Genomic DNA, 13,132 nt, shown 5'->3' with positions numbered 1-13,132 from the left:
GGACCAGACGGCTTCACAGGTGAATTCTACCAAACATTTAAAGCAGCATTAATACCTATTGTCAAACTTCAAAAAATATAAAATGAAAGAAAATTTCCGAATTCATTCTGCAAGGCCAGCATTACTCTAATACCAAAATTCGAGAAAGACCACAACAACAAAAAATCCAACAGGCCCATATCTCCAGTGAACCCAGAAGCAAAAATTCTCAAGAAAATATTAGCACACCCAATTCAACAATATATATTCACAACAATCATTTATTGCAGGAATGAAAGGGTGGTTTTATATTTGCAAATCAATGTGATACATCACATTAACAAGAGAAAGGATAAAAACCATATGATCGTCTCAATAGATGCAGAAAAGCATTTGACAAAATTCAATATCCATTCATGATAAAAAAAAAAAACTCTCAACAAAGTGGGTATAAAGGAAAATACTTCAACACAATAAAGGCTGCATATGGAAAAACCCAAAGCGAACATCATACTCAATGGTAAAGTTTGAATACTTTTTAAGATTAGGAACAAGAATGTTCACTCACACCACTTTTATTCAACATAGTATTGGAGGTCCTAACTGCAGCAATCAAACAAGAAATAAAGGGCATCCAAATTGGTAAAAAATAAAAGTGTCACTGTTTGCAGATGACATGATAATATATTTAGAAAACCCCAAAGACGCCATCAAAAATCTACTAAAACTGATAAATGAATTCAGTAAAGTTTCAGGATACAAAATTAATATATAGAAATCTAGAATAGAATAGAATCATTTCTATACACTATTGAAGTAGCAGAAAGGGAAATTAAGAAAACAATCTCATTTACAATTGCACCAAAAAGAATACAATACTTAGAAATAACTTTAATTAAGCAGATAAAAGACCTGATACTTTGAAAACTATAAGACATTGTTGAAAGAAATTGAAGACAACACAAATAGAAAGGCATACCATACTTATGGATTGTAAGGACGCTATTAAAATGTCCGTACTACAGATTGAAAGCAATCCCTAACAAAATACCAAAAGCATTTTTTTACAGAACTAGAACAAATAATCCTAAGATTTGGATGGAATCACACAACACCTTGAATAGTCAAAGCAATCTTAAGAAGAACAAAACTGGAGGTATCAAAACCCCAGATTTCAAGATATACTACAGAGCTATAGCAATCAAAACGGTATGGTACTGCCACAACAATAGACACATAGATCAACAGAACAGGATAGAGAGCCCCCAGATAAACCCACACCTGTATAGTTAATTACTGTAGGACAAAGGGGGTAGAATATACTAAAGGGAAAAGACAGCCTTTTTGATATATGGTGGTGGGAAAACTGAACAGCTACAAGAAAAGTATGAAAACTGGGTCACTTTCTTACATCACACACAAAAATAAACTCAAAATGGATTGCAGACATAAATGTGAGATCTGAAATCATAAAACCCTTAGAAAAAACATAGTAATTTTCTGGACTTTACCCTTATCAACATATTTACAGATAGGTCTGAGGCAGGGAGACAAAAGCAAAGTATTGGGATTACACCAAAATTAAAAGCTTTCCACAGTGAAGGAAATGATCAACAAAGTGAAAATGCAACCCACTAAATGGGAGAGGTTCTCTGCAAATGACAGATCTGATAAGGGGTTAATATCCAAAATATATAAAGAAGTTATACAGCTCAATGCCAAAAAATCCCCCCAAATGAACAGAGGACTTGAATAGACATTTTTCCAAAGAAGATGTACAGTTGGCCAACAGATCCATGAAAAGACGCTCAACATCACTCATCATCAGGGACATGCAAATCAAAACAATGACATGTTACCTCACACCAGTCAGAATGGCTAATATCAAAAAGAAAAGAAATCTAGCCAGCGCTGGTGAAGATATAGAGAAAAAGAAACACACATATGCTGTTGGTGGGAATGTATATTGGTACAGCCATTTTGGAAAATAGGGTGGAGTTTCCTCATAAAATTAAAAATAGAATTACCATGTGATCCAATAATTCCCTACTGGGTTGTCACTCGAAGAACATGAAAACACTAATTCAAAAAGAGACTTATGATATGTATGGCCTACATTTATGGCAGCATTACTTCTAATTGCCAAGATACAGAAGCAACCCAAGTGTCCATCACTAGATGAGTGGATAAAGAAAATGTGGTGTATACACACACACACACACGAATATTAGTCACAAAAAGAATGAGATCTTGCCATTTGCAACAACGCAGATGGACTGGAGGGTATTCTGCTAGGTGAAAAAAGTCAGAGAGAGAAAGAACTATTACACGATCTCACTTCTTAGAATCCAAAAAACCAGAGAAATGAGCAAACAAAAAAACCCAGACTCTCAAACATAGAGAACTGGTGGTCACCAGGTGAAAGGAGGTGGGAAAATGGGCAAAATAAAGGGGATTAAGAGATAAAAACTTCTGGTTATACAATAAGTCACAGAGATGAAAAGTACAACATAGGATATAGGGTCAATAACATTGTAGTAACTTTCTATGGTGACTACACTTGCTGCGGTGAACCCTGTGTAATGTATAAACTTGTCAGATCATAGGTTGTACATCTGAAATGAATATCGTATGTTAACTATACTTCAATAAAATAAATGGCAGGGATGCCTGGGTGGCTCAGTCAGTAAAGCATCTGCCTTTGGCACAGGTCATGATCCCAGGGTCCTGGGATCAAGCCCCACATCGGGCTCCTTGCTCAGCAGGGAGCCTGCTTCTCCCTCTCCCTCTGCCGCTCCACCTGCTTGTGCTCTCGCTCTCTCTGACAAATAAAATCATAAAAAAAAATAAATGGCAAAATAAGACAGCATATGCAGACAGTTTAAGGGAAGGGTCTCCTTGAAAACGTAATCTCACCACAACTTTTAGAAAATGAATGACTTTTCACTATTACTAGCTTTCTGCATTAAGAAAATGACATGGTTCAAACTACCAACACCCCCCCCCACAGATGAATAGATAAATAAGTCATGGTATATACACACAATGAAATATTCAGTCATAAAGAAGAAACTCTTCCCCCGTGGGACAACATAGTTGGAAATTGAGGACATTCTGCTAAATGAAATAAGCCAGACAGAGATAGGCAAATACTTTATGATCTCAACTATATATGAAATCTAAAAAAACCAAAAACCAACCCATAGAAAAACAAATCAGACAACATGGATGGATATTGAGGGCATCACGCTGAGAGAGGAGTCAGAGGAGAGGGAGAGAGAGAGAGAGAGAGAGAGAGAGAGAGAGGAGTGAGAGGAGTCAGAGAGAGAAGGACAAATACTGTTTGAGATCACTTATACGTATAATGTAGAAAAGCTCAAGTCGTAAAAGCAGGGTAGAATGATGGTTAGCAGAGGCTGGGGGTTTGGGGAACTGGGGAAATGTTTCGGGGCAGGAAGTTGCAACTTGTGGATGAATAAGTCCCGGAGATCTAGTGCACAGCATAATGATTATAGACAACAACCCTGTATTATAAATTTCGGACTTGCTAAGCAATGAGATCTTAATAGTTCCTACCACAAATAATAGAAATACATGATATGATAGAGGTGTTATTTATTTCAATGAGTTTGAAATTGATGTGTTACCTGTAATCAAAAGAAAATACACTTTTTTTTTTGGCTTTGTTTGGAATTCTTTACAATGGGCAGAGGTCATTTTTATGAAAACATGTGTTAAGAAACACGTTATTCTTGTATAACTGGTTAAAAGCAGCCTTCACATCCGGCTGTGACAAACAACGGGGCAGTTTAGAGTCGTACACTGGGATTCAGACACCGCTTCTCCCACTTCCTTGTCGCGAGCTTGTGAACACGTGATTTAGTTTTTTATGCCTCACTGCCCTAAATAAGTGACATTAGCAAATGCATTAAAGAGTGGCATTTAAGTAGTAGAGAGACACATGCATATATAATTAAGTTCTTCTTTGAGGATAATTAATGAAATATAGAACACTCTGACCACTTTGCCCTGATGTCCCTGGATCCAGGCCCTGAAATGCTTGTTTTTTACAAGAGAAAGTAGCATGGAAGGCAGGAGGCGGCGCTTGTCCGGTCTCCCTGTTTAGGACCCTGGAAGAGGCCCCCTCTCAGAAAGACCTACTCAGCCTGGAGACAGCTGTGCTGCCTGGGAGGTGAGCACAGTTAGGCCCAGAGAGGCCTGCGGTTGTTTCTGATCCCCCTGAACTCCCATGTGAGGTGGACCCTGGATGGAGGTCCAGAGAACCACTTTGGGGGTTTTCCCAGGGAGGGCTGAAGGACTGAAGGACTCACCTGCAGAGGCTGGGGTGGGTCCCTGGGCCTGCAGACTGGTTGGAGAGCTTTGCAGGCATCTGGCGTCTGAGTTCTGTGAAAGCCCAAGTCAGCCAGGAGGAGATCCAACTCTGGGTAAATGGAGAAACAGAGCAGCTGCCATCAGAGCCGGCTAAGGCTATGCGTGGGGGGCAAGGGGACAGTGCGCTGGAGACCAGACTCGAAAGACCTTTAAAGACCTGACTCTTCCCTGTACTGTAACACACAGCCCTCAGCTCACACACCCGAGGAAGAGAAGTGGGCAAAGGGGACATATTAATTAGGGTTCTCGAGCGAAACAGAACCAATGGGAGATAATTCTCTCTCTCTCATCTCTGTCTCTGTCTACAGTTCGCTAGCTGGAGACCCAGGAGAACCAGCCAGTGGTGTAGTTCTGAGTCTGAAGGTAGGAGAAGACGGATGTCCTGCTTGAAGACAGGCAGAGAAAGAGCAAATATTCTCTTATTCAGTCTTTTTGTTCCAGTCAGACATTCACTGGATTGGATGAGGCCTGTCCACACTGTGGAGGGCAATCTGCTTTGCCCAGTCTACCGACGGGAAGACCTTAATCTCATCCAGAAACACCCTCACAGACACACCCAGAATAACGTTTCACCAAATCTCTGGGCACCCTGTGGCCCCGTCAAGGTGGCACATAAAATTAGCTATCACAGGGAGCCATCAAGAAACAGAAGTTTTCCTAAAAGTGATGGCATATTAGCTGAAGGGAATGTTTACATGGTCAGATTGGACTACGTTTAATCAATATAGTTTTAATTATTTTTCTTTTCATCCCACTAACTACTAAATGAGAGATGGAAGGGAATAGATGAATGCCAAGAAAAAAAAAATTTACATCTTCTGGGCATCTTCAGTCACAAATAAAGATACACTACGTGTGGTCACGCCACTAATGTTCTGTAGTCTGTTTTTTCCATACAAACATGTATCACAGACAGCTTTCTGGATTAATATGGATCTCCCTAAAAGTCATTTTAAGTATTTGTTTAGTATTTCATGGTCTATAAATATCACAATACCCAGACTCCTATTGATGGACATTGAGGTTGTTTCTAATTATTCACTCATAGAAAATGCTGTGATGAACATCAACAAGGAGGATTTAAATATGCACAGTTCACCCCCAAAAGCTTTTCAATTCCCAACAGCTGTTTTTGCTATATTACAGAGAAAAATTACTTGTATTTATTCTTCATACAGGAGTATGGTAATAAAAAGAATAGGAATTTGACAAGGAGTTCGTAAATGGCTATGGCGGGCACAGAAACGGGGCCCTGCACGCCCGCCCACTTGTCCCAGCCCAACTAGGACCATAGGGGCAAGATGATGGAGCGTGAGGTGGTGATCATTCATGCCGCTCTGAAAATTCTGTTCGCCTGCCACTCACAGGGTACCAGACTTCCCTGGGCTCTCTTGGTTGCCAGCGGGGAGGCAGAGGGGGTAAGGCTGTGCACGAAGTGTGCCTCTGCTTTCCTACTGAGATGATGAACTGGGGGAGGCAGGAGAAGCTGGGGCCACCTGCAGAATGGCCAGCAGTCCTATCTAAACGATCCAGGGTGCAAGCTGCCACGGGCGAGCTCTGTTTATCGAGAGCCGCGTGTTCTCTACTGCAGGCTACTGCATGGCTTCAATTAGACTTTTTGACTGATGGCCAGTTTAATGAGCCTATTTACAGAGGGTCATTCAACATGGCAATTACACCTATAAATCTATTTGCAGCAGGACTCGAATAACCTTCTGCACATAGCCCTGTATAAAACTGCTGTCTGATTAATTAACATTAATTTCCCTGCCGTCTGGAACCGGCTGCAGTTGGTGTGAATGCTTCCAGCTCCTCTCTGCAGGCCCTGTGTGAATGGCAGGGGTGCCCTGGGTGGGGGGAGCATTTCAGGGGCTGGGGGGTGGGGAAGGCTGGTAGTCATGTAGTTGCTATTCCAAGGAGGTTCTTGGTTTTTCTTCCATCCCTCCGTTCTTTCTCTGGTCCGATTTGATTGATGTTTCGGGGCAGTGTCATATACAGGGGGCAAAATTCAATTAATTGGATATGAAATATTTATAACCCTGCTGTATGTGTCTATCAGAGAAGAGCCCTTAATAGATCTTCTCATTAGTATGAGCCGGTGACTCATTTTTCTGCTTTCACAGTCATTTGGAATTAAAATCCAATTAATCTAATATCCCTGTGAATGTTATTAAATTATTGGAAAAACTGCATTCAGGAGATAGGGTGAGGGGAAGAAGCTGGCCTCATGGGTACTCATTTCCTCTGCAAAGCACACAATGCTGGGGGGACCAGCCCCCTTCCTTTGGGCTCTTTTAGCATTTGGGTTGTGTCTACACTTGGCAAATAAAGCATAGGATTATGAATCAGGGGCTTTTAGCTGCCAATATGGATACTGCCAAAGCTCATACCACCACCACCACCACCACCACCACCAGAAACCAGTATTCTGAAAAACTGCCAAAGCATTTGCAAGATTATCATTAAGTGAAGAGGTAAGACTTTACACTGTTTGAAGCAGTTCTAGGGTACTCTCTTTAAGGTAGAAGCAGTATTGAGAATGAAGAGTAAATTGGAAGCTCCCAGGGTCTATGCTGTTCTAGAATACTGTGATTTTATGAGTTCTTAATCTGGGTACCTTGTAAAAAAAAAAATCAGCAATAACAGTATGATTGCATAGGAATGGCAAGTAGAACAAAAAGACAAAGGCCTCTCCTTGTATTTGGAAAAACAGGTACCATTGTTATCATTAACAAATTCCCATGTCACATGGCATTTTGTTTGTCCAATAGTTCTGGGGGGCGCTTGAAATTTTTGCCTTTTTCGCGAAGGGGGAGAGGAAGAGATGTTACAACAGGGGTGAGCAGAAAGTTTGCCAATTGACTAATATTATGAAATTGTGGTGTGTAAGTTGGAGGTTGCAAACTCCAAACATTAGTTATGGCTGGGACAGGATCCTAGGCTTTCAAATTCCTCCCTCCTTGCTCCGTCCAGTGCTACAATTGACTGAGTCCTACCACATGCCAGGCACTGTGCCAAGGGTGACAGTGCTGGGTATTGTATACACATATTTATAACCAGAAATGTTCTCCAAAAGATGTGGTGATGAAAAAGAATTGGCCCCCGACTTGAGAAGCTTCTCGATATGAAAATAAATAATTTGAGATATGATGGGTTGAAAGACTTTGCTACAGGAGTGCAGCAAGGAGACCTAGTCAGAGAGAGCTTCCTGGAGGTGGTGAGTGACTGGATATATTCCCAACGATTAACAGATTTCTGAGTGTCTTGTTTCCCTCCTATACTATAAATTGAGGGATAGGACTATTTCTTACATTTTCTACTGCATCTCATCTGAAGTAAGCCCTCTGCTAAAGAATATAGTTGATACTTGATAACATTTGTTGAAGGAAAGATTACCTAGCATTTAATTTCTGTAAAAAAAAAAAAAAAAAACTTTTCCAAATGTAATTTATTCCATGGTTTTTCATTTCCTCTTGTTCTTAGCTTTCAAAAATGGCTTCTCTGATTATAAATGTCACTGGTGGGAGTGTAAATTCATACAGCCTCTATGGAGGGCAATTATAGCCCTCTCTATTAAAATTTATGAATGTATTTACCCTTCTGACTCAACAATTGCATTTGGGGGAATTATTCTATAGATAAATTTGCACATATGTGAAATTATATATATACAAAATTATTCATTGCATTAATGTTTTTGGTAGTAAAAGATTAGAAACAAACCAGATGTCTGCCATTAAGGGATTAAATAAATTATGGTACATCCATACAACAAAATATTATACAGTTATAAAAGAAAGGAGAATGTTCTTTATGCACTGATACGAAAAGGTCTTTGAGATAAATTAAGTGAAAATGTAAAGTTCAGAACAGAACATATGGTAGGCTACCTTTTGTGTCAAAAGAGGGAGGAAAGAAATTTTCTGATTGTAGAAGTATAAAGATTTTGAGAGAGAAACTAGTTACCTCTGGGAAATGATGTGGGATTAGGCAGAGGTTAGGGAAGGGAAACACTCAACTATAATTAAAAAAAAAAAAAAGATGAGAAATCGTTTTTTTCTTTCTTTTTTTTGGTAGTTAAAAATTGTACTTAAAAGTTAACAGACCATAAAGTTGACTCTTAGGGTGTATGGGTCTGTGAATTTTAATGCATGGGGCCATCACAAAACTACCATCAAACTACAGAATAGTTTTATCCTCCCTCAAAATTCCCTCTGTAGTTACACCCTGGGCCCCCAACAACTGGCGACTTCAACTCGGTTATCCACTGCCATAGTCTCGTCTTTCTGAGAATGTCTGATAAGTGGAATATTGCACATAATCTTCTGAGACGGTCTTATTTTACTCACACAAGGCCTTTGAGATTCAAGTTGCTGTGTGTGTAAACAGTTGGGTCCTATGTGTTACTGACTGGTAGTCCAAGGTACGGATGAGCCATAGTTTATCTGTTCACCTGTTGAAAGGCATTGCGTTATTTCCATTTTTGGCAATTGCAAATGAAGCTGCTATAAGAATTGATGTACGTATTCTCGTAGGAACAGGTTTTCATTTCTGTAGGGTAAGTACCCGGAAGTTGGGTCACTGGGTCGTGTGGCAAGTGAACGTAGACGTTTATGAGAGACTGCCAAACTCTCTTCCCAAGGGGCTGTACTCTTTTCCGTTCCCTGCAATAACGTGGGAGCATTCCAGTTCTTCACATCCTCAACAGTACTTGGTATGGTCAGTATTTTAAATTTTAGCAATTTTCATAGGTCATTGTGGTTTTAGTTTAAATTCTCCTAGTGGACTATGAGGAGCTTATTTGCCATTCTTCTGTCCTTTGCCATTCTTCTTTCTTACATCCTTGGTGAAGGGTCTATTAACTTTTATTATCTATATCTAGAGCTTTTAAACAACATGAATGCATTAGTTATTTGAGAGTTAATTTTTAAAAATGGCTGCCTTATCCTCAAGGCCCCAGAGCCTATGTTCCTCTTCGGGAAGAGACTGTGGGCATGGTAAATAACTGCGTAACAACCCAGCTTGTTTCCATTTTGAAAGTGAGAGTGATAATCCTTAATCCACTGACCCAGAGATGCCTCTTGTGGCGAAAGGGAGTGACCAGATTACCTAGGCTTCCCTTGGTCCCACAAAGAGCTAAAACAAAAACAGAAATCTTGGGTTCTGAAACACTGGTCAGGACAAAGACCCTGCGAACGTCCCTGCTTCTGATCATGGTGCCAAATCTTTTGGCAGGAGTGGAGCTTTTGTCCAGATACACGTAGCCATTGTTATGTATATTTGTTTCTGGGTGTTAAATTCACACTTGGCAGAGATTTACCTAAACAAACCAACCTAATGTTTCACGCTGGCACTAGAAATTTGGAATTACTTTTGGGCGGTCCTGAGGACCCTCTCTGGAGCTATTCTTCCTCTATTTTACTGGTGGGAGCATGGAGTCCTATTTGTCCTACGTCCACTTGGCAGGAAAATCTGTCACCAGCACTTAAATCAGGAGAAAATGAACTCACAGCCTCCCAGTGGCCCAACATCAGTTTAATTCAAATCAGCAAACATTTCGAACTCTTGCTTTATGCCTGGCCTGTGCTAGAAATACCCGAATCGTCTCCGGTCTCAAGAACTCATCCAAAGTAGCATTCATTATAAGGAGCACCATAAGGATGGCCCAGGAGGTATAAAGCCAGCCTCCGTCCTCATTGCACATGTAAGAAAGCAGAGGCCGAGAGAGGGTAGATAATAAAACGTGGGAGAGCTGGGATCGCAGCTCAGGTCTACCGGACTCTCAAGCCCATGTTCTTTCTCATACATTAGTGATTGATTTATTTTGTCATCAAGATTTTTGGGCTTATTCATAAACCTACAACTTGATCTGCCATATTCAGGGGAAATTGAGGCATTACATTTGAAGCCGCTAAAATACAGGATACCTTTAAAAAGTATAGAAGTAAATATCCTCATCCCCCTTGGAATAAATTTTAGTGAATTAAGTCTCAGTATCTTTAAATTAAAAACCATAAGCCTATCACACTAAGGCCATAAATCAAACCAATCCTAAGTGGCTAAGCGGCTTCCCACAGAGTGCATGTCCCAATGGCCAAGAAACGATGTCACTTTCCTAGTGGGCTCCACGAGGGGGAAAGGGTCAGCTTCTGCTAAATCTAAAAGGGTCAGCATACTGCTAAATCCTTTATAGGAAGGATTATCATACACTGTGTAAGCTGGAAGCTTAATAACCTGCAATGGTCCTTACTACAAGGAGACAGTAAGTCCTAGGTGCCCTCGAGGACTTAAACAGACTCCTAGTGAAGGTTATGGCGTAGACAAGAAGTTTCGGGAAGCGTCTGAAGATACAGAGTGTCAGAAGACCCTGCCCTCCCTGCCGACAGCCCCAAGCTTGGTTTGCACACCTCCTCCCAGAAACAGGCAGCACCCAAGAAGCAAAGAGTTTGCTCATTCCAGCCATGTCCTTCAGATGCTGACATTTTTCACCATCTGAGTTAAATCTATTTCAAAGCATGCTAGTGCTAATTTTGGGGGGGGGGGGGTTTGCTTTTTGAAGGAATTCTAGTAGCTCCAATGTCACATCAGGTAAAGAGCCCACAGGTACTGTGGTTTATCACAAACATTCCTATCAATAATAGTGAGAACTGCATATTTATACAAAGGAAATAAAGGAGTAGGTGAGAAAGACATTGCAATGTACTGTAAGCCTGCTGAATTTTCAGAAGGAAAACAGAAATTTGGTGGTTGTATGCTTTGGACTGTGGGGACTGAAGGCTTTCCTTGGAGAAGGCAGGATGGCATAATTGGAGATCAATGATATCTCTATCACAAGTAAAAATAAGTGTGATCTTTACATCTAGAAAAGAGTTCCATTTCGTGAGAAAGGATTAGGCAGGTATTTCTAAATCTAAACACACAGTGGGTTGGGTACCCGGTCTTTAGGGCAAAAGCTAAGGATGGATTCAAAGTTAATTTGGTAAACATGGCTCTGTTCTAAGCACAGCAGCTAAAAACTTAATAAAGTCTTCTCCTGGTATGTATTCCCATGATTTCTTTAGTATTCGTGCCACTAATGTCTTCAGCATCTTTGTGGTGGTGGACACGGTCCTTCATGATCACACTCGGGACGGAATCAAGGCTGTAATGTCCGCTGGCGACTGGGCTTTTTAAATGGCGACCAGAGTGGGGTTCACTTCTCTGCACCTTTGCTCAGGCAGTGCAGGGGATGGCATCAGCTTCCCCCCGCCCCCCACCAGCAACATCCTTTCCATTCAGGGCTGTTTGTTCCACTCTCTGTGCATTGGGGCTTGGGTGGTGATCAGTCACCTTGATAACTTGAGACCAGGACATCCTCACTGAGAGGCACTGCTGGGGAGACTTTCTCAAACTTCTATGGCTAATACACTATAAGAACCTCCTTTCCCCGCACCCCCCCCATAAAAGGGAAGAGCTGGTATGAACTTAGACACTTTTTAAAAAATGTCTGTCAGCACTAGAAGCTTGCATTCTAAAGATTCGAGAGGGAGCGTGAGCATACATGAGTGGGGGGAGGGGCAGAGAGAGGGAATTCTCAAGCAGACTCCCCACTGAGCATGGAGCCCAATGCAGGGCCTGATCCCATGACCCTGAGATCATGACCCAAGCCGAAACCAAAAGCCCACCACTTAACCTACTGAGCCAACCAGGAGCTCCAGACACTACTTTTTTTTTTTTTTTTTTTTTAAGATTTTATTTATTTATTCGACAGAGATAGAGACGGCCAGCGAGAGAGGGAACACAAGCAGGGGGAGTGGGAGAGGAAGAAGCAGGCTCATAGCGGAGGAGCCTGACGTGGGGCTCGATCCCATAACGCCGGGATCACGCCCTGAGCCGAGGGCAGACGCTTAACCGCTGCGCCACCCAGGCGCCCCTCCAAACACTACTTTTATAACAGATATAAAGCCTTCAATAGATGACGAACATATTCAGGAGGAAAGGTATTAGGAGGACGAGGACGCCTTTAACATTTTAATCAACGGACAGTGAGGGTACGCTGTGCCCAGTGTGGTAGAAAACGCAAGTAAGCTAACGTAGCTTCCGAGCGATACTGGAGAGGTTGGCGTGCTGGACCGTCTTCAGATCAGCCCTGAGGGGCATCTCCATGACACGGGACAGGAGCACGTGTTTCACAGCTACGGGGAACTCTGGTTCTCCTTGCTGAGGCCAGCAGGTAAGGGCTGCCTTTCTCCCAGTTTTGGGATCCTTGAACAGGTCCATTTTTCTCCTTTGCCAACACTGCCCCTTCTCACCTTCTTCTCTGAAATAACATGAGCCTTTCGGGTGTCTGCCCTGCCTCTCCGCTCCCAAAAACTGCCTTGGAACTTGCCTGGCTCCAGCAATTGTTGCCCAGCTCTTCTGGTTACTCTTCTTCTCTGCTGAAAAGTGGTTTCCTCTCTGCCCCCAGCCTCCCACCTGCAGCTGAGGCACGGTACAGGGAGGGAGCAGGCTGCCTCCGTAGCTTAACAACCCTGCAGAGCATTAGCTTGTAGCTGTAATATGCTTCTGCTGATCTGCTTTTTAACGCTATTTATGAAACTTAATTGATATTATCATGGAGATTTAGATTAAAAAAATTACTTTCATGGTTCATTTGATAGAAAGATTAATAAAAAAAGGAACTTCATTATCAATGCAACATACCAGTCTCTAACGTACAAAAAGTAGGGTCCAATCCAGCATAGGTTTTTCTTTAGAACTTGCTCTTACATATAATAATGTA

Source organism: Ursus maritimus, unplaced genomic scaffold (assembly GCF_017311325.1).
Source record: "Ursus maritimus isolate PB19 unplaced genomic scaffold, ASM1731132v1 scaffold_30, whole genome shotgun sequence".
Lineage (NCBI taxonomy): Eukaryota > Metazoa > Chordata > Mammalia > Carnivora > Ursidae > Ursus > Ursus maritimus.
This window is presented reverse-complemented; position numbering follows the sequence as displayed.